Source organism: Silene latifolia, chromosome X (assembly GCF_048544455.1).
Source record: "Silene latifolia isolate original U9 population chromosome X, ASM4854445v1, whole genome shotgun sequence".
NCBI lineage: Eukaryota > Viridiplantae > Streptophyta > Magnoliopsida > Caryophyllales > Caryophyllaceae > Silene > Silene latifolia.
In genome coordinates, this window is record NC_133537.1 from 297403634 (window position 1) to 297426358 (window position 22725).

Here is a 22725-nt window from a genome sequence, read left to right on the forward strand (position 1 = left end):
AATATTCTGATACAATATCCTCCCCACACAACGAACAATCTTCTTTCCCGTGCACAGTATGTCCAGAAAGGTCACCATAAGCCAGATAATCGATTATTGTACACAACAACATTGCTCTCAAATTGAAAGTTCATTCCTATATCCATCAAAGACTTCTATCCTGATATCCCACAGTAATCGCAAATCATCTAGAAGAGGTCCCAAATAGACATCTATATCGTTTTCGGGTTGTTTAGGGCCAGAAATTAACAACGACAACATCAAATACTTTCTTTTCATGCACACATATGGAGGTAAGTTATAAATAACCAACATAACTGGCCAAGTACTATGTTGAATACTCATGTTTCCGTGAGGATTCATTCCATCAGTGGACAACGCTAGACGTAAGTTTCTAGGTTCATTGCCAAACACGGGATACTTATCGTCATTTGATTTCCATTGTATACCATCTGCCGGGTGTCTTAGCTTTCCATCATTTATTCTTCCAGTTTTATGCAAAGTTAACATTTTTCAATCATCGCTATTCGCATACATCCTTATGAATCTTGGTATCACTGGAAAATACCACAACACCTTAGCCGGGATCCCTTCCTTATCCTTATAGCGCCACTCAAGACAAACCGGACAGTTAGTTAAGTTTTGATATACTTTTCGGTACAATACGCAGTCATTTGGACACGCATGAATTTTCTCATATTTCATACCCACTCCTCTAATCAGTTTCTTCGCCTCATATGTCCTATCAGGAAGAACATTACCAGCCGGAAGCAAGTTGCCTATCAAAGCTAATAAACTACTAAAACACGTGTCGCTAACCCCATTTGCCCCCTTGATATTATACAACTTCACCACAGCCGACATTTTTGTGTACTTACAACCGGGGTATAGAGGAGCTTCAGACTCACACAACTTCTCATATAGGTGGTTTACGTCCTCCAAATTAGTCTCATCACCTACATCTTCAAAAGCATTCGACTCATCATCTTGTTCTTCATTATCTCTATACCCAACATTCAACTTGTCACCCGTATCATAACCACCCTCAGATGTATTGCCAATGTCTCCTTCCAACTCACCAAACTCCACATCACTTAGCCTTCCATATTCCGCACCTATCCCGTCATCACCATCTTCTTCAAAACTATCCTCTTCCTCTAATGATTCCCCATGAAAAATCCAACGATTATAGGATCGACTAAAACTATACTTCTCTAAGTGAATTTTGAAGTCAGGAAAAGCCATATAACTAACATTACCACATCTTTCACATGGGCACAAAATACTAGAAGAACCTTTAAATTTTTTCGCGACAAATTCATAAAATTCAACCAAACCAGCCTCATAATTGGCCTCACCCTTATTTCCATCAACCATCCAAGTTCGAGCCATATATCTACAATAAATAAATAAACTCCAATTTATTAACTACTTGTGTTAGATATTATATATTATTAATAATTAAGTCAGAATAAATTTCATTTATGGAATAATGGCTAAGATATAGCTAATATATTACATATATTAAAAAAAGAGTTGTTTGAATTGGTTGTGGTGTAGAATATATAGGTGGCCGGCCATATATATATATATATATATATATATATATATATATATATATATATAGAGAGAGAGAGAGAGAGAGAGAGAGAGAGAGAGAGAGAGAGAGAGAGAGAGAGAGAGAGAGAGAGAGATAATATCTTGTGAGTTTGGTTTCTTATGTTGAGTTGTGAGTTTTGAGCTTTGAAATCTCAACCACTAGATTATATTAGAGATGAATGGCCAAGATCTAATCTTACATGTCATATAAAACCACTATCATTTACTTATTTTCTCTTTTTTCTAATGTTACTTTTTTTTACTTTAATGTTTTTTTCTCTTTTTTTTTTTTACCTCTTGTTATTATGCTTTTTTTTACAATTTTGATTTTTTTTTCTCTTATATTTTTCTTTAATTTTCTCATTATGTTACCTTTTTTTCTTTTTTCTTTTTGTACCAATTTTTTTTTTACTTGAAATTTTTTTACTCTTATTTTTTTTAACTCGTGTTATTATGCTGTTATTGTGCTTTTTTTTACTTTGATTTTTTATACGACTTTTTTTTCTTTTTTTTTTTTTTTTTTTTTTTTTTACCACATGTTATTGTGTTGTTATTGTTATTCCGATGTTATTCTGCTGTTACTTTGATTTTTTTTACGACTTTGATTTTTTTTCTTTTTTTACCACGTGTTATTGTGCTGTTATGCTACTGTTATTCTGCTGTTATTGTGATGTTATTTCGGTATCACTTTGATTTTTTACTATTTTGATTTTTTTTTACTACTTTGATTTTTTTACCACATGTTATTGTGTTGTTATTCTGGTGTTATTGTGATGTTATTCCGGTGTCACTTTTATTTTTTACTACTTTGATTTTTTTTACTACTTTGATTTTTTTAGCGCATGTTATTGTGCTGTTATTCTGGTCTTATTGTGATGTTATTCCGTTGTCACTTTAATTTTTTTACTACTTTGATTTTTTTTCTTTTTTTTACCACGTGTTATTGTGCTGTTATTCTACTGTTATTCTGTTGTTATTGTGATGTTATTTCGGTGTCACTTTGATTTTTTTACTACTTTGATTTTTTTAATCTTTTTTTACCATGTGTTATTGTGCTGTTATTCTGGTGATATTGTTATTCTGGTGTTATTGTGAAGTTATTCCGGTGTCACTTTGATTTTTTTTACTACTTTGATTTTTTTTTTCTCTTTTTTTTCCCCTGTTATTGTGCTGTTATTGTAGTGTTATTCTGGTGATACAGGATTTGATACGCTTTCTTTTCTCTCTTTTTTTTTTTCACTTTGACCTTATCTTAACCCAGACCAAAGTTAGGAGAAGACACAGGATTTGAAACACTCTTTATAGCTGACCGGTCAAAATTACAGCTTGACTAAACGACATGAATTCCAAAAGAAAAGGCATTCACTTTGGTAGCACCATCTTATCAAACCTGGGTGAATCCTACAATCCATAATTCAAAACAGCTTTTCCACGTTTGAGTTTCTCAGCACGTGCCCATCTTAATTAAGCTGTTTTTCTTTGTACATGTACTTTATATTGCATTTCTACATCACATTTCTTTGATTTGTTCCTCATTTGGTGGACAAGTACTCTAATCTCGAGGGAATTTCATGCTGCAGAAATGAAGACATTTTCATATCAGTCTGGAACCTGCATCGCGGTCCAAGTCTCTGGGAGGATGTCGAGAAATTCAATCCTGAAAGATGGCCACTAGATGGGCCTTCACCGAACGAGACCAACCAAGAATTTAAGTATGTTTCTATTATTATCTTTAATGATTTTAATGATCTTCAAAAAGCAGTATAAATAAAAGTAATAATCTTAGTAATTGGTGCTACTTGTTTTCTTTTTCAATTCACGGTGATAGGTATGTGCCATTTGGTGGTGGTCCTCGGAAATGTATAGGAGACATGTTTGCTTCCTATGAGGTAATATAACATTCCCTTTCCATATTTAAGTCCCATACTTGGCCTGTCTTTCGTTTATGCAAGATCAAGTTTTACCTGTAATCCAATCAAATATATGCAGAACGTGGTAGCATTGGCTATGCTCGTCCGACGATTCGACTTTCAGTTGGCGCTTGATGCACCTCCTGTAAAAAGAATGAAAAAAAGATTAAATTCAACCGATGAATCACTTTTCTAAAAAGTTCAACCTACAAATGAAACCATTAAATTCACATTATCACTATTAAATAAACCCCAGTGAATGACAACAGTTGCCTTCGCGTCTCAAAAGATACAGAGATTGATAGTATTGCATTATTGCTACTTTGGAAAAAACATGGTAGCAGTTCTAAGACCACTGTATGCAGTTAGACCAAAAAAAAACTAATTAATTCTCACCAGAATCCACATGAATCCTAACACCCAATGATTTTCTTACTTTACTTTCATCCTAACTCCCTATAATACATTCTCATCGGAAACACCACCACCTCACCATCAAGCATACAACGTAACACCATCTTATCAAACCTGGGTGAATCCATACCCTTTGATTCGAAGAGGAAAATTGCAGCAAAAAATTCGACTTCGATCAATTCAATTCATTCAAATTAATTAGTTCGATTAAGTGATGAAGTAAATCGGAAAATACCAGAAGGAAATGGCGAAGAAAAGACCGGCGGCGAAGAAGCAGACTGAATTATCTCTCCATTGACACCAATCCGTGATACAGGAGAGAGAAAGTTGAATAGCGTGATTATATTGCAAGTGTCGCGCGTGTGTTTTGAGAGATCGCCTTTTTATTTTATTGGGAGATTCATCTCATCCGTTGATTTATTTTAATTCAATGGCTGAGATTTTCCAAACTCACAACTCACCGTAAGAACCAAACTCACGAGATCCCGCTTCTATATATGATCATAGGAATTTTCTAAAACAATGAATGGTGGAATGTTTTTAAGAAAATGAATGGTATAGCTGATAATAAGGATTTTTTGAAACAATGAATGGTAGAATTTTTTTAAACAATGAATGGTAGCGGTAAATAGGGACTTTTTTTACTAATTTTCCTTTACTAATTATCGTTGACTCATTTCCTATCAAAATTACTGTTTACAACTGCAGGCCGAGGGCGAGGGAAAATTCAAAACACATCGTTATACTGATATACTTATAAAATTAGCAACGGAAAATATTATTGAAGTCCAGAGAAAATATTATACTGATATAGTAGATGAAATTAGCAACAGCCTGTACATTAGAATAGCAATTAACAACAATCAATCGTGTACATTAGCATAGCAATTAACAACAATCAATCGGGTTTCATTAGCAGAGCAATCATCTTAAATCCTAAAACCCTAATCAGGAAGAACATATAAAGAGAAATTTATCTTAAATCCTAAAACCGCATATGCACTGGGTAATAAATAACCAAAACCAAAACGAAAATTGAACAATAATAACAATAATAGTTATATTAATATACCTGTTAATGGATGCAATCAACGACGATGTTGACAACAGTGACAGCAAGGAGGGAGAGTGTCGATGGCGAGGGAGAGTGTGGACGGCAAGGCGGCGAGGCGGTGAAACGGTTTGTGTTTTTTGGATGAATTATTAAACGAGGGAGAGAGCAGCAGCGCAGTAGTCTAAGGAAATACAATAATGGGTGTTTATTTGGTGTCGTTTAAGTTTTCTCACTGAAACTATTAACAACGGGTTATTTCCGTTGTAAAAACCTATGACAACGGTTCTTAAGATATAACCGTTGTCAAAATTTTTTCCCGAAAAAAAAAACCCGCCAATTAAAAACTCCAATTAACAACGTCATTTTGGATTACGCGTTAATTTGCGTTGTTAATCGTCCGTTGTTATAGCCTATAATTGTAGTAGTGACATGTGGGTTTGGAGTTAAATAACAAGAAGATAAATAAAAGAAGAGGAATCTTGTGAAGGGAGCAAATGAAAGCTACTGGATTCACGAAAAGCACAACAATGGAAAATCCGACCCCGTCTCGGATTCACAATCTTAATCTCTTCTCATATTTTAATAACAAAATTTATCTTATATCTCGCCAAATTCGATCTTGACGCCGACCTGGCTCAAGTGTAAATACCCGATTTCGTAACCCTAATGGACCAAGCAAGTATATACATATTAAACCCAAAATATGGCGACGGGAATCGACGATGATGTAATTCAAGATGGAGCGGTCCGATGGGTGGAGCGGCTCCGACCCGGAGGAAGATAGGAGGCCCGACTTGCGGAGGCATTGCAACCGAAACAAGGGACGGTTTTCTGTACTCAATTTATTAGTTCTCCTCTTAATTACTAGTTAATTTCAGTTTATTATTGTGAATTTTGGAACCTTGTTGAACTAATTTTTCAGTTATTAATCGTTAAATTCGTCTTAAGCTATATTCCTTTTATGGTATTCTTATTATACTCCTTTTAATCGTGGATGGTAAAAACCGATTGCTAGTTGATTAATTTGGCGCAGCGTCAGATTAATTAACCGAGTAGCGACTAGTTTATTTCAGGACATCAATGATGTCACTAGACTTAACTAGGAGTATAATTAGATATGTTAATCGCTTGATTATTAACAAAACTCAGGTAATTACTACGGTTAATGAGGTCTTTCTAATTCTTAATGCGGCTAGTCAATTTGTGGAACCTTGAAACTTGCATGTAATTGGTTAGTTAATATTGGTAGTCGAGCGGCTTGCTACCGATTAAAAGTAATGAAAGATAGGGAGTTTTTAGCGGCTAAATTCTCTACAGTTAACCTAATGTTAAACTGAATATTTGCTAGATGAATCGACATGTAACTGGAATATTATGAGCTTAATTGAGTTACTTGTTTCACTTACTAGAATAGAATTAGTTAGTGTTAGGTTGCTTAAAATCACGAATTGAAAACCCCCCAATTCCATAAATATATTAATAGCATGTGAATATGTAAGTTATTTTGTAAATATTACTCCATAGTTAATTAGTTTTCCAATTTCTCCGTGGGATCGACCCTACTTATCCTTTACTATGCTTATATTTTTGAGGTTAAGATAGGATTATAAATTATTAATTTGTATACGCTTAACGACACGTATCAGTTGCCCAAATATTGGCGGAAACCTAGAGCGCGCTAATAATAATCACGGTTTATGTACCAAACCGTTATAATTATGTGTTTACAACGGTGATGCAACGACCGTTATCAAAAACCTTTAACGGTTTCCGTAAAGTCCGTTATACAAACGCTCTTATCAACGGTTGTTAAATAACCGTTACTAAGATAAGAGCACAACTTTTTAAAAACCGTTACTAAATAAACACTAGCAACGGTTTCTGATACCCGTCGTTATATGATAGAAACGGGTTTTGGTAACCGTTATTATGTTTCTATTATGAAAGAACGGTTCCTCTGTACCAGTTGTTATTTATCATTTACGGGTTAAGTATAACCGTTGTAAACTTGTTTTCGATGTTTAATATTCAACCAATTCATGTATGATAAATAATGAACCGTTACATGCATTGTTTTGTTTGACCATTATTAGTATCCGTCTTTTATTATATTCACACATGCATACATATTTTCCTATAAATATCACATATAATGTGATCAATTAATCATATCTACCAATTCAAAGTTCAATTAATTATAGCCAATTATTTATTTAAAAATATTACACTTCGATCGCCATATTGTCATCGTCTTCTACACCCGCCGAATCACAATCAAATACCCGATGTAATACTCCGTATTTAATAATTATATAATAATAATATTTTATTATATTTAGCGAGTTGGGCTTGATATGGAATAATAATAATATAATACTATAATATTAATAAGCTATATGTACATATACTACCCCCCCTCCCCCCTTATCCACCCATACTACCTTATCCCATTTCATTCATCATTTCCACCACACAAAATTGAGGGAAATCTTAGAGAGAAACAAGAGAGAAAAGAGAAGAAAAGGAAGATCGGCTTTTGTTCCTCCGCCTTGAGATCGTACGGTAAACCGTCTTATACTAGCCTTTGTGTTATTATTTTTATACAGTTGACCCGTCCTAACCTTGACCCACCTCTGACCCGCCTTTGACCACCATAGGGGCTGCCGTTGACCACCCATATGAGGTTTGACCGAGTAGATAAAAAGGGGGTTTTGGGGGGTTTTGTGTCGCGGGTTAGGGCTGCGTTTTTGAGAGGGTTTCGGGTCGGTTTGGGCCTTGTTGTAACACCTCCATCTACTAAGGAGCTTTAACAAGACCTTCCCTAGTAGATAAAGTCGTTACCATCTCGGTTGCCCGAGGTCAGTAATAATCAAGTGTCAATAATAGAACGATTATGTAATATTACAAGTGATTTAATCCAAACAAACAACCGATATAAACGCTACAACTCATGACTACTGTCAGCTATGTGAATCTATCTCTGCCATGACTCGTGGTAGACTAGTCCCTCCAAGCACCCAGCTAAGATCCAGACATCAACCTGCTAAGATCGACTGCTCACCATAGTGGATCACGTCAGACACAACACAAGAAGACAACACAACAAGACCACACGAGGTCAGTAATTGAAGGAACATACAAGAACAGGCACAACAAGACATAACAAAATACACACACCACCACCTCCAATCACCCATACACCTCTGACTGCCTGAAGGTCCAGTCCTGCCGGATTAGCAATCGCAACCAGTAATCCACACCGCCAATGGGGGACCGCAGCCGTTCCCACCTAAGCCCCGCTCATCTCATCCGAGCGATAACCTATGTTCCTTAATGCGCACATCCCCTTCTGTGGTGGGTTCCACAGAGGGCGAATCAAGGGCGTGAAGTTACTCCCGCAAGTGACTCCACTCAGCCGAGGATGCACCTCGAGAACCACAGATAAACAATCACAATGACCAATCAAAACCAATCCACCGTACCATCAATGATACTAAAACCAATTATACAATACAGTCGACACACTAGACAACCAACAGTATTGAGTAGGAAAACCTACCTTTAGCAAACCGCAGCGATTCCCTGCATGACCATAAGACAACAAGCAACCACCATAACCACCTATAACAACCAACATAACCACCTATTACAACTACCATAACTGAAAACAAGGGAGACAATGATGATGATGACAACATACCTATATAAAGCCATCCGACGTCAAGACCGCTACCCGAAGGCTTATGGTGGCTGCTTGTTGTAACCACTCTCAAAGGCTTCAAGGAGATGATCCATGGTGAAGGAAAAGTGATAAGGCGACATCTAGTTTAGGAAGGAAGGTGCATAAATGATTTGGGTTTCACGATATCACGATTTATAACTCCCCGCTGAACTCCCGTTACTCAATCAAGTAAACAACTTACTCAATCGAGTGGCCTCTACTCAATCGAGTGACTAAGCTACTCGATCGAGTATCCTCCGATAGATCGAGTAACCAAAACTTCAAAGGGTCATAACGTCACAAGGTTAGCTCGTAAGGTTTCCGAAGGTCTAGATAGGTGTCTAGGGTCAGTAAACGTTGGTCAATGGGTCTCTAAAAGGATGGGTATTACACTTGTTCCGGGCAGATCTAGGTTGAGGGAAGAGAGGGGAGTAGATTGGTGGTTATGGGTGGTCATGAGGGTGGCCGGAGGTGGCGGTTTCAGAGGAAGGAAAGAGGGATGTCGAGTTTGTTGTTGTTGTTGTTGTTGTTGTTGTTGTTTGTTGTTTCTGCTGCCGTGATGTTTGTTGTTGCCACTGGTGGTTGCCTCATCATGGTGGGTGGTCAGTGGATCCACCGTGGTCGACAGTGGCCGGCGTGGCCAGTAGTGTTGACAGTTTGTGCATGTTGGGGTCGAGTTGTTGTTGGTGTTGTCGGTTGTTGTTCTTATTGTTGTTGGTCATGGCTGCTGCCGGCCGTGGTCCACCATGGCTGGTGGTGGTAGCCATGGTGGCGGCAGTGGGTGGTAGTGGTGGTTGAGCTTGAGTCGGGTTTTGGGTAGTGTATAAGACGGGTTTATTTAGTCGTATTTGTATAAATAGAATAGTATATTTATACGTATTTATATACATATTAATTTGGTATATTTATTCATATTTGTATTAATATCGTATTTTAGAAAATGGGTTTTGTGAGACGGTTTTACGAGACGGGCCCAGCTTGCGTGACGGATTGCTTATACCGATTTGTTGTGAGGTAGGTTTATCCTACTCAGTTTCATTGTTGTATTTATTTATAAAATGAGTCTTTTATCATTCATTTGCATTGAGTGAGTCGTATTTCATGTTGTTGGTCATGACGACTCGATGAGTCGGGATTTGAGGAAATGGTTTCCATGACATGTTTGGCATTTCATGGTATATATGGTCTGTCATGTATTTTATATTGTGACGGTTGTGATTGTATATGTTGGAGGATTCATGTTGTTGTTATGGAGACGTAAGACGGTTGGGAGACCGTCTTGCGCTTAAGTCGCCTCTTGGAGCTTCCCACTCCAAGAGGGATGTGAAAATTAATGGTTTGAGTTACGGAGGGACTCGTGTGGTTCAGGCACGACGTCTGGCAGGAGATCTGGTTGGCTTCCGGACCTGGTACGTCTGGGCGTGTACCGGTATTTTTTTGTGGTTATCGGTATGTCTGGGCGTGTGCCGGTACCAGTGTGGTTATTGGTATGTCTAGGCGTGTCCAGGTACCGTGGTGGAGGTTGATTGATAGTGGTTCATTCATATTATAGTCATGTTGCATGTTCACACACTCGAGTCGTGTCACACTTTATTTATGTAATGAGATTGACGTTTGTGTGTCCGTGTCATTGTCACCTATCTCTTTTGGGGTGGCCTGTGTCGATCCATATTATATCCTTTAGTCATATGGGGAGCAGGTTAAGTACAAGTTGTTTGGTTAGCACGCGGGAGACGGGACGAGCTTGATGAGTCACGAGACGCGTCTAGTTGAATTGAAGAGTATAGATGTCATGAGTTGTACTTTTATTCATTTGTTTACGTTTATGTAGTTCATTAAATATTACATTAATAAAATGTTCTTTGATTGAAGTTTTGAAACAGTACCTCGGGAAACCGAGATGGTAACGCTCCAATTATCTTGGCCGGATAGTTGGGGTGTTACAAAGTTGTATCAGAACGACGATTTTGGAACTTAAAACCAATGAACCAAAAATGAATCTAGGAGAGTCTAAGTAAAATAAACCCGACATGAGTACCATAGGAGATCGGTTTTGGATGAGTAGGCGCCCTCATGCCAAAGCTAGTGCCTATCGTCTTAGTTGGTCACGACGTGGGTGGCTAGGAGTATGGGAAACATTATGTGAATCATGATATGCATGCATATGTGTTATGGTTTTAATGTGTGTTTGCATATGGCATGGAATATGATCAATAGTGAAAGTGGTATGCATACATGTGTTTTGTGACTTGTAGTAGGTTTATAGTATGATAGAATCGTTCATGAGAATATGATAACATGTGATGGATGAATGAGTGGAATAACGTGAATATGCTGTAGATATGATTATTGTGTATTGATATGTGAGACGGTAGTCCGGAATCTTAGCATGTAGATGTCATATGCGTGTTTGAGCTTGCTAGTGTTGTTGTTAAAAGATGAATTGTAATGATTGTTGGTAGAGTAGATATGATTATGAGAGTAATGTGCCAAATAAAGTGAGTGTGAGACCAAACCCAATCGAATAGAGTAGTACTCGAGCGTGTTGACCAGTCACTCGACCGAGTGTATAGTTCACTCGACCGAGTGGGCAAATTAAGAAACGGGAAAACTTCTGGAAAGGTTTCAACTCGATCGAGTAACCTGTCACAAGACCGAGTGGAGTTGCACTCGATCGAGTGCCCTAAGTACTCGGCCGAGTGGGCCTGTTTAGCTGAGAAATTCGTGTAAAATTTGCTTTTTCTACCTTATCTTTTCATTTCTTTTTCGAATCTCGTAACTTCGGCATCGATTTATCTTAAAATAATTCAAAGTTTTCATAATGTGATTTGTTGTTTGAATTACACTTTGCTTCTCCACTTTTTCTTATCCGTCTTCTCGAATTTCGACCATGTAGTTGAGTCATCTTCTTCATTTTGCAATTTGAAATGGTTTTATATTCAAGTTTTATCAAATAATTGCATGACCTTGTTCAATTTCATAGTAATGATTGATTTTCTATATCATGAAAGTGGTCAAAAAATTCAGATTTTTACGATAATTTTTCCCCCCACCATGGATAGCTTAGAAACTTGTGCTTTTGAGTCGATAACCGGATTTTCATGTTTGTTGTTGGGTCATGTTGAACAAGAAAGGCTTTACACTTGTGTTAATGTCGGATTTTGTCTTGTATATGAAAATTCCATCTTAAAAGTTTACCTTAATCTTTGATTTTCATAGTTGGAACTTGTTTTAATCATCTTACAAAGACTACTATCATCCCTAGTAGTGCAGTACATTGTCTTAGAAATGAATATTTCATTGCAAATTTTAGCCTAAAAATTCGGGTTTAATAATATTGTAAAAATATAATATTATTTTGGAATTTTGCTATAAAATGGCGTGAATCAAAATTTCCCGTCTTGAAAGCTGACAAATTTCCCGAAAATATTGTGAAAAGTATACATAAGCTTTGATTTTTCGCTCCTGACGTACTTTATTTATTCCTTGTTATTCTAATCTTCGATTACGACATTTTGTGAAGTCGTGCATAAGAAGTTTCTCCGTCTTAAAGTTTTATTTTCGAAAAAGAATAGTATACCTACCCGGATTTTGACTTCTCTAAGTTATGTTTTGTACCAATCGAATAGTAATATTTTGAACTTGACCTATAGTGACATGTACCATCCTATAACGGATTACCCTATATTAAAATTTTCGAGAAATTTGAAATAAATGATCTTTATTCTAAAGTTTTAATATAACATTTCGCATTTTAGTCAAGTTTGAGTAAAATTGCATTAGAGTTGAGTTTTGAAGTTGCATCGTTTTCTAAAGTTTATCATATTTCAAGTGTGTTATTAGAGCAATTTTTTTAAGGTGTCAGTCATGGATTTCCTATCCCCTCCATGTTATTTAATTCCCTATCCTTTCCATATCCGTTATGGCTTGTTTTAATTCCCGCCATCCTTATCCGTCGAGTTAACCCAGGATATCCGGGCATAGAGTTGCGTGCGAGCCCAAAATAGTGTTTTCTCACCCTAGCCCTTAGGCATATGTCTCCGACAAGATATGTGGAATCGGACATAATCATCAAGTTTTGTAATTTGGGAACACTAGGAGGGTAGTTGGCCCATGTAATGTTTTGAGTATGGTAAATTGATCATGAGAGACAACTTGTAAATGATGAGTGGAGTGCAATAAAAGTTGGATACTTAGCGATTATGTGGACTCATAGATAGTGAGCGCAATTTGAGAACATGTGAGGATGACCTTTTGATCAAAACTCAGATGTTTTGGTTAGCATATGGCCGAGTTAGAACTTGTGGAATGATGGGGGAATGGTTGAGGTACTTAGAGAGTTAAAAGAGGAGTGATGATATGGATGGTAAAGGTAGTTGGAGGGTGTGAAATTTGGCTTAGGTAATGGTGTGAGTTGAATATATGTTGACAAAATTTTGGAATCTAGAATACTAGATAGAGAGTACAAGAACAAGAGTTGAGTTGGAGATTTTGGCAAGTGGTATCCCGTCATTCAGTGAGGAATTTGTTGTAAGTTTCAAGTGAACCCGTGTGAGGAGGAATAATCATGGACGAGTTGAGTTCTAGTAATTTGGATCTATGCAATTGTGGATTTAGTACTATCAAGTTTGTTTCGTGGACATGAGAGTAAGAGTGTGGCATATGATGCTTGAGGATTCAATCTTATGACTGAGGTATTGGATCATGTGTAATGCGTAATGTAACCGTTAACCTAAGTACATAGGCATGAGATGTCAAAGTGGTTGTGTCGGACTCCGACCCTGAGTGTGGTAGTATAGATTTTGTTTATAAAATTGCCTCCCAAGCGTTACTGTGAAACGCCCACTGTGTATGTCGTGATTTCGTTGTGGTGCTTGAGTGAGTGATGGTATTTTATTATTCCTTGAGTAATGAGTTAGTAGGCCGTATCCATGAGATAATGTAATTTGTTGTGTTTGCCAATGTGACTAGAGTGTCACACTATGGTGCAACTGTTGATGATGAAATAGTATGTTTGTGTTGGTAGTATGTCCTGGATGTTTTACTTAAGTGGTATAGTGATGATGGCTGTAAGGCCAAGAACTTGTTTTGAATATGGTCATCTGTTGGTACACATTCATCCTTGAAGTTGATTCAAATTCGTATGTTAGAGAAGTGACCTTGGAAGAGATTTTGGACCAAACCCTAATTCTGTTGTGTGACACTTGACCAAGTGCCACCTACTTGGCCGAGTGGCCTATTTCACTCGATAGAGTGGTTTTTCTTGACCTCTGTTTTGTCTATACTCGACTGAGTATCAAGTGGTTGACTTATATCTAGATGAGCGTGTTGACCTTACATGGGTGATATTTTGTGAATTGCTTACGTTGACCATGCTATGTGGCAATCTGGTGATTTGATGAAAGTCGTTAATGCGATATGAGTGGATTGATGACAAAATGACATAATAATCTTGTGTGATGCATGTTAATTGATGTGGTTACAAATTATGTGTTGCATAGTGATCATTTGCATGATTGTGATTGTGGTCCTCCGTATGAGCGGAAGCGTTGGTAATAAATAGGAATGGATGTTGAAAACACATGTGTGATCATGTGGTAGATTTGACGTGGTATATGCGTGACCTGATATCCGGAAAGACCCATGATTGTTGAGCATAGTTGAGTCACATGACGAGTGACATTGCATCATTTGGTTGTTTCATAGAGTCCGCATGTTCGTGATTGATTTGCATGCATCTGCATGTATGAGATTAAACGTGATTATATATATATATGTGTGTGTGTGTGTGTGTGTGTGTGTGTGTGTGTGTGTGTGTGTGTGTGTGTGTGTGTATTAATGATCGAGTTATACCCCGAGACCGATGCGTAGACTTAGAACCAATTGAGTTACGAGTTGTTGTGGGATTAGGGTTTTGAACCGTGGGGCTGGACCTTGTACCTTGACGTTTGGGAGGATCGTAGAGTAGGGTTATATCAATGGCATTAGGTGCATGATGTGACTCATATTTGCACAAATTTAGTCCCAGAACTAGCCTCGTTCCTATGCTTTCTTGCAAGTATTAGGGTCGTTTGTTATCTTTAGCTTCCTACTTTGCATATTGTTTGAGGTTTTGTGTCCTTGGTAGGAGAGCAATGCTAACCTTGCATATATGGAGCAATTTGGAGCTAAATGTATCGCATCTAACGACCAAGAAACAAGGAGGAGACCGATACTAAATGCCTAAGTAGATAGAACAAGTATTTGGGCAATGATGAAGGACCCCCAAGGCTCCTCAACGATCCCTATGGATCTTGAAGCAGCAAATTGAAGAAGAAGTCACACTGACCTGTGAGACGGGCATCCCTAGCTCAGCCCGAGCGTCCTGATGCTCAAGACGGGCGTCCCAAAGACATAGCCCGAGCGCCCCACAAGCAGGACGAGCGAATCTCCTTACAGTATGGGAGTCCAAATGGGGTTAGGTCGAGCGGCTCCTTATGGACTTGAAAGGCGTTAATCTTCTTCTTAGGGACTTAATCGTCATTTAAGGCCTTAGTTACCCTAATACTTGTACTTAGTACAAATACTCCATTGTATTAGGAGATTAATCATCAAGTTATTAATCAAGTTCTTACCAATACCTAATCAAGTTTTAGTAGAGTTTATTAGTATTAATCAAGTTATAATTACACAATTCAATCTTAATCAAATCTTAATCTTTCCTTAATCATTCAAGTGTTCTTAGATTTAGTTGGGTAATTTGAAGACTATTTAGGTTTATTGGAGAATTGATAACTCATCATCATTCATTAAGTTTTCTTCCATTATTCTTTGCTTATTATTTGGATCATCCTAAGTTGGTACAATCCCTTTTATCCTTTGCTTAATTATTGTTTATTGCTTTACTCATTTACCATGTTTAGCCTTGTTAATATGATTGACACCCTTATTAGCATGTTTTCCATGATCATGAGTGAGTAGTCTCCTAGCTAGGGTTAATGGGGGATTAAGGGAATTAATCATGGGGTAGATCTTTACTTAATAAGTTCATATGATTGCTTGCTTGTTGTAGTTTCAACTTATGCACATGTTATGCTTGATGAAAGCTTGTTAGACCATGCATATAGTTGAATAGGAAGAAATTAAGTCGACTTGTAGGTGTTGTAAAGTCTTGACCGACTCGGCTCCGAGACCCAAACCTTCCTAGGAATTGTAAGATATAAACTAACTCGATTCCACTACAACAATAATTTGCTTGTATCTATGAAACTTGTTTATGAGATCTCACCATGATTCCCTTATGAACCTATGACACCCTAGTGCCGTTTACAATCCCTATTTACTTGCTTTACCTTACTTTCGTTTAGTTACTTTTTATTGTTAAGTAGTTTAGATTGCAAACCTCAAACTCAACCCAAATTGTGACACCGTAAGACATAGCTTTCTACAACCGATAAATCAAAACAATACCCGTCCCTTGGGATCCGACCTTTACTTGCCACTCTAATAAGAGTAGTTAGTTGAGATTATAAATATTGTTTTGATTGGTAAGCTTAGACGACAAAGTTTTAACCGAATCAAAAATGGCGTCATTGCCGGGGACGGTGTTCAATTGAATTGTTATCATTTGTTGTTTTTAGTTGTGTCTTTCTTAACCTTGGGGAAGTCAAACTCCTCAAGATAGTTTTAATTGTTTTCTAGTTATTTGATTTTTGCATGTCTAGGAGATCACAAGGCGGTCTTTTGCCTATTGATCGCGAGATTGAAGGAACCTTGACCAATATTAGAAGAACCGTTAGAGGGACTTTAACAATTGTGGGTATTGGAGAAGTTGTGGACATTGGTATTGTCTAATCGGATAGTGTTGAGTTTACCAACCCTTTTACAAGACAAGGAGAGGAAAACCCAATTCCAAACCAACAACAAAATCAACCTACAATGCCTAAATTTTCATCTCATTCCGTACCAACCGAGGAGAACCTACCAAATGGTACTCCAACACCACCCCACTTGACCGGTAATTTCATTGCAAATCCGCATTCATACAATTAGTTGAGAGAAGGCAATTTGGAGGGATGCCTACTGAAGATCCTCATCTACACATGGAGAATTTTTGTGACTATTGTGATGCAATTTCCCAAACGGGAGTAACTCAAGACCAAATACGATGGGTATTGTTTCCTTTTTCCTTGATCGGAGCTGCAAACCAATGGTTAAAGAGCCTAGACAAGGCCACTCTTGGAATTGATTCATGGAATAAGTTTGCAATTGCCTTTTACAAGAAGTTCTATCCTCCGGAGAATACCAACATGTTAAGAGCCTAAATCACCGGGTTCAAGCAAAGAGATGAAGAGTCTCTATATGAGGCTTGGGAGAGATTTAAAGATACATGTCACTCTTGTCCTCATCATGGACTAAGCGAATGGTTTCTTGTTCAACAATTTTGGAATGGGTTGTATGAAGATTCAAGGAATGTGCTCAACATTTGTTCTAATGGAAGATTCACCGAGGTTGATGATAACCAAACTTGGGCAAAGATAGAGGAGATGGCGGTTCTCAACTCTCAATATAGTAGGCCAAGAAAAGCTACTACGGGAGGGAGACATGAAGTTGACTCCATCACATAATTGAGTGCCGATTTGGGTGCCCAACTAAGCTCCTATATTGACACAATGAACTTGAAATTTGAGAAAGCCATAGCCAAGATGAATGAAGCTTCTCAATCATCCAAGCAACATGTCAATGCCATGGTGGCAACATCCACTATTCCAAATTGAGTGTGTGAGAATTGTGGAACTTTGGGACATGATCAACAAGAGCGTAGGGGCACAAGTGAGCAAGTGAATGCTTTCCAAGCATACAAGAATGACACCCTTTACTCCAACTATTACAAGGAAAACACCAAATTTCACCCAAACTTCTCATACAAAAGCCAAAATGTTCAAAATCCTCAACCCACATACACCCCACCTCCAATGAGAAATCCTACTCAAAGACCATACTTCAACCAAAACCAACCCTCTTATAATCAATCCAATGACCAAGCTTTTGATGTTCAAAAAATGGTCCTCCAAATGCAAAAGAGCCAACGAGATTTCTTTGTTCAAATGCAAAGATATAGCCAAGCCAAAGACATTACCATCAACAATATCCTTGCTCTTACCAAGATGTTGGAAACACAATTGTCCCAATTAGCCTCTTTAAGTTCCCAAAGACAAAAAGGACAATTACCTCCTCGAGGTAATCCTCTTACAAGACATGAGACCATCAATGCCATTCACTTAAGGAGTGGTACAAGATATGTGGGACCTAAGATGCCAATTGAAGAGGATGTTATTAAGGAAAGTGTCAAGCAAAGTGATGTGATGGAACCATTGAGGAGAAATCCTAAGGTGGTAGAGCTAACTACCAATTACTCATTGAAGAAAAGAAATGAAGAGAAGGCCAAAATGGTTTATAAAGAGCCTATTGTGATTAGACTTCCATTTCCAAGTCGCCAAGCCAAGCCCAAGCTTGATGAGCAACTTGGAAAGTTCATGGAGATTGTGAAGAACCTAGAGGTTTCTATACCATTCACGGAGTTAATCAACCATGTTCTGGCCTATGCAAAATATATGAAAGATATCCTTACCAAGAAGAAGTCCATAAGGAAGTTGGAAACCATTGCCTTCACAAAGATAAGTAGTGCAATTCTTCAAGGGAATTCCCCACCTAAGCTCAAGGATCCGGGAAGTTTCTCCATTCCAGGTACCATTGGTGACACCACAATCAACAAGGCACTATGTGATATAGGTGCAAGTGTGAGTGTCATGCCACATTCGGTATGTGAAAGGCTAAGAGTCGGAGAGCTCAAGTGCACTAACATGACCTTAAAAATGGCGGACCGAACAACAAAGAAACCACTCGGGGTATGGGAAGATGTGCCCGTGAGGATTAGAAAGTTTTTCATACCGGTGGACTTTGTTATTGTTGATATGGAGGAAGATTCCAACATTCTAATCATTCTAGGAAGACCATTCCTACACACTGTCGGAGCGGTGATTTATGTAAAGCACGGGATGCTCACACTTGAAGTTGGTTATGAAACAATCACCTTTAATCTTGAGAAGATTATGAGAGCTCCTAACTTGCTTGGGCCATGCTTTATGGTTGATCACTATAGCCGGGAAGGTGACAAGAAGAAGATGGAATCTCCATTCAAGAGTCAAATGAAAGATGGAACACCACCCAATTGGAAGAAAGATATTGATGATGTTGAAGTGGCTCTATTCCGAGAGCATGAAATTTTTCACAACAAGAATGAGAGCTTGCAAAGCTCATCCATGACAAGTATTGATGGAGGCCTCTTTGGCCATGACAACAATGAAGAAGAGTTGGCCTTGCCAACTCATGATCCAAACAACATAGGGAAAGAAGCAAGGGAAGTATGTGGTCTATGGGATGACGGGTTTGAAGGACTTGTTAACCCTTAAATTGGGAATGCTATGACTCTAGACCAAGGCTTTGTAGATCCTTGTCACCTCTTTGACTCAGGTTACTACATGATGAAGACAACAATGTGCCAAGGTCTATGCAAGACCTCTATCATGACAATGAACAAGCCTTTGACTACTTATTTAAGGCGTTGAGCAACATCAACAACGCCTTTGCTTTACCCCCTTGACACCTCTCAAGAAAAGGAGAGTTTGGTGGAGTCCTCCTTAAACCACCATTTGTAAATACTCTAACCTCTTAACTTACATTACATTTAACTTGTACATTATTCAATATTTTCAATGTATTTTATATGCCTTGTTATTTAATTTTTTTAACATGTGAGCAAGTGAAGGAGGAATTTTAATGTGTTTTGAATGTGTAGTGTTTGATGATCAAGTGTGGGGAAGCAAATGCCTAGGCTAGCCAAGCCTTTGTATTGCAACCTCATGATGAAGGAACAAGGAAATTAAGAAGCAAAGATTGCGGAAAAGGGATTCCCACGGGCAGACCTAAGCTCGTGGGGGCTGAAACAAGGAAGAAAAGAAAAAAAAATGAGCTGATTTAGAATCCGGTCGAGCTGTCTTCAGGACGGGCGTCCCAGTTCTCGAATTGCTCGAGCCGAGCTCAAGACGGGCATTCCCAGAGCTTAACAAAGATTCCTGATGCAAAACCGCCTGTCCCCATTTGAGGTCGAGCGTCCCGACCTGCTTTAAGATCAAAACACTAGATTCTTCACCTTCATTCTTCATTTTTATTCTTCTTCAAACACAAACACAACAAATTCCCTCACTACAACCATCAACCCCATCATCCAAAAACACTAATTTCTCAACCAAATTCATCCAAATCAATTGCAAACTTGCTAATAATCAAAACAAATCACTCCTTTGTCAACAACAAGACCTTCAAACATCAAAATCTCCACAAAATCATTCAAAATTTCTAGGGTTAGGGTGAAATCCGAAAACCCCCAAATTGATTGCAAATTTGATTGAAATTGGAAGATTTAGGGAGCATTCAAGCATACTTAAGGTTTGTTGACACTAATTTAAAGGAGAAATCAACAATGGCAAGGACAAAGGATAACACCAAAGCACCCAAATCCCCAACTTTATCCAAGAGGCAAAAGGTTCTAGCATCCAATGCTCTAGTGGTGGTACAACAAGCTATGGAGCAAGAAAGGGGAGTCGTTGAAGCCGTGGAATAAGTTACTACCACTTTACCGGAGATTAAGCAACTAAAATATTATCCGGAGGTAACTTTTATTTCCAATGATCATAGAAAAGCCTTTGAATCCCTTGCTAGGAAGAAAATTATTGCCAGTAAGTTTGTATGTCAAGACACTTTGGGGAAATTGGGGGCGCTAGACCAAATAAGAGCATTTTTCGAGTCCATGGGATTGTCTACCTTGTTCGAAATGAATGAACTAACATACCCTTCCCTCACATTGGAGCTCATTGAAGGAGTATAAGGTAGAGACTCGGAAATATGTCGAATTCCGTCTTGAGAATAAGAGTAGGAGGATGACTAAAGGTGAGTTCGGAGAGATTTTTGGAATTGACCTTTGGAAATTCCACAAGAAACTCCACAAATTTGATGCCAAGCCCCTTTGGATGGAAATTTCCGGAAGGGAATTGACTACATTTAGAGAGTGTAACGCCTTGTATTTTCATCATCTGGGCATACGGTATTGGCATAGGTCCATTTCCAACACCTTAATTGCTAGGAAAGAAGCTACCCATATGACCGAGCTCGACCTCACCTACTTGGATTACAAGATAAATGCCCAAGGGAGACCAAATGATGAATATAATATCCTCTAATTGTTTATTAAGAGATGGTTAGATTTCAAGGAAGACAATGAGAAAGCGGCTTTCATTGTTAATGGAGGCTTGATAACAAGATTGACAAAGCACTTTAACCCACAATTCAATGAATACAAAACCTACAAACCGGTTAAAGGTGGCAACCTCCTTGATATGCACATTTGATACACAAGTTTCATTGGGTAAAACATGACAACTCTGCCCAAGGATATGAGTGGGCAATCAAGGATGCTAATTCTATTATCTTGCCCGGGAAAATTTGTCGTCTCAACACTCGCCGTTACAACCACCTTCTCCCCATCTCAAAAATTGCCAAGAACATCATCAAAGAGCAACAATGTCCAAATGAAGAAACCTCCTCCTTAGTGGTACCTACTTACCCCTTTGCCTACAAAGAGTTCACAACAAGTGATCCTAGTGTTGTGACGGGCAATGAACAGTTGGTACAATTCATGAAGCATATCCATAAAGAAGCCTAAAATGATCGGGTGAACGCTTATTACGCCCAATATCCGCCCCTTTACCACCTTGCTAGGCAAGGACTCCTTGATCCCAAGAGTTCTTTACCGAATTGGGTGGATAGGAAAGTGTTATTTCCTCAAGCTTCTAGAGATGAAGAAGGAGATGCCCGAGAAACTAGGGAGATGAAGGAGGTTGTTGTTGATGATGGGGAAGGTAGTGGGTCTAGCCATGATGATGATGATGAAGAGCAAGTTTCAACTGGAAGTGAAGAAGAAGAGGATGATGATGATGCCTCCGGGTCCATGGAGGGAGATGATGATGATGAGATGAGTGAAAGTTGATGGTTGACAAAGTATGAAAGAGGACGACACAAGTGCGGAGTTGATGGCTTATGCTAGCATTTCAACCTATTCCATTGTGAGTCTCCTACCCCTCATTTTGCTTTGTTTTTATCTTTTGTTTACATTGTTGACATGACTTGTATAGCTTACATAACATTTAGTTTAGAGCATCTAGAGAGTCATTTTGGACTCTTTGATGGATGAGAGTTTTTGAGTCCTAGAACCACCAAAGGACTCACACCTCGGTAACATTGAGGTGACTATCTTTTTTTGCTCCTACCGTAAAGAATCCAAAATGACAACTTATTTTTCATGCATTTCATTTGCATGCTAGTGAATAAACTTGCCTCTTTTTGCACTAGAGACAGTGTTTTGTTCGATTGAGGAAGTTCATTCATAAGCAACCCGAGTTAATTTAAATTAGCACTCCGAACAATAGAAAGCATGCATCATATAGCTTAGCTTAGTTTGCATCACTTGTATATACTCATCACATGTAAATATGTCACATATAGTTTGCATTTAGTATAGAATCATGCATATCATTTCATTCATTTGCATAATTCCCTATTGTTTTGTCCATTGGGGACAATGTCCATTCTAAGTGTGGGGATGGAGGAATTCTAACACTTATTTCAAAAAATGAAAAAAAATTGAAAATTTCAAAAACATGTTCTTTCCTTTGTAGTGTAGAATTGTATATATTGTATATATTTGTTTGTTTGTTTGTCACTCTTATCACATTAGGCCGACTACTCCACATTCGAGGCATGAAGGAAATAGAAGACCGAATGGTATGATCTTTCCAAATCTCCTTCCTCCTTTTATATGTTAATGATAATGTGGCTATATTTTGATTGATGCGGTACAAACCAATGTGTTGTTAAGAGTTTGCATTTAGCTTATATGGCATCTTAGTTGATAGTAGCATATGCATTAGAGT

General features: G+C 38.1%; 2 long non-coding RNA genes and 1 other non-coding gene across 3 annotated transcripts; 1 reads left to right on the top strand and 2 right to left on the bottom strand.

The window, feature by feature from the left end:
- Nucleotides 1-2884: 2884 nt before the first annotated feature.
- LOC141617089 (uncharacterized) lies at nucleotides 2885-4387 on the bottom strand. The gene is made up of 3 exons (XR_012531082.1): nucleotides 4159-4387; nucleotides 3564-3652; nucleotides 2885-3280 (listed from the first exon to the last, which is right to left on the bottom strand). It is a non-coding gene; the product is annotated as an uncharacterized LOC141617089 (long non-coding RNA).
- LOC141617088 (uncharacterized) lies at nucleotides 3176-3656 on the top strand. The gene is made up of 3 exons (XR_012531081.1): nucleotides 3176-3311; nucleotides 3428-3488; nucleotides 3589-3656. It is a non-coding gene; the product is annotated as an uncharacterized LOC141617088 (long non-coding RNA).
- Nucleotides 4388-16986: 12599 nt separating the features above from the next.
- On the bottom strand, nucleotides 16987-17093 carry LOC141625147 (small nucleolar RNA R71). Its single transcript, XR_012534942.1, has one exon. It is a non-coding gene; the product is annotated as a small nucleolar RNA R71 (small nucleolar RNA).
- Nucleotides 17094-22725: the final 5632 nt, after the last annotated feature.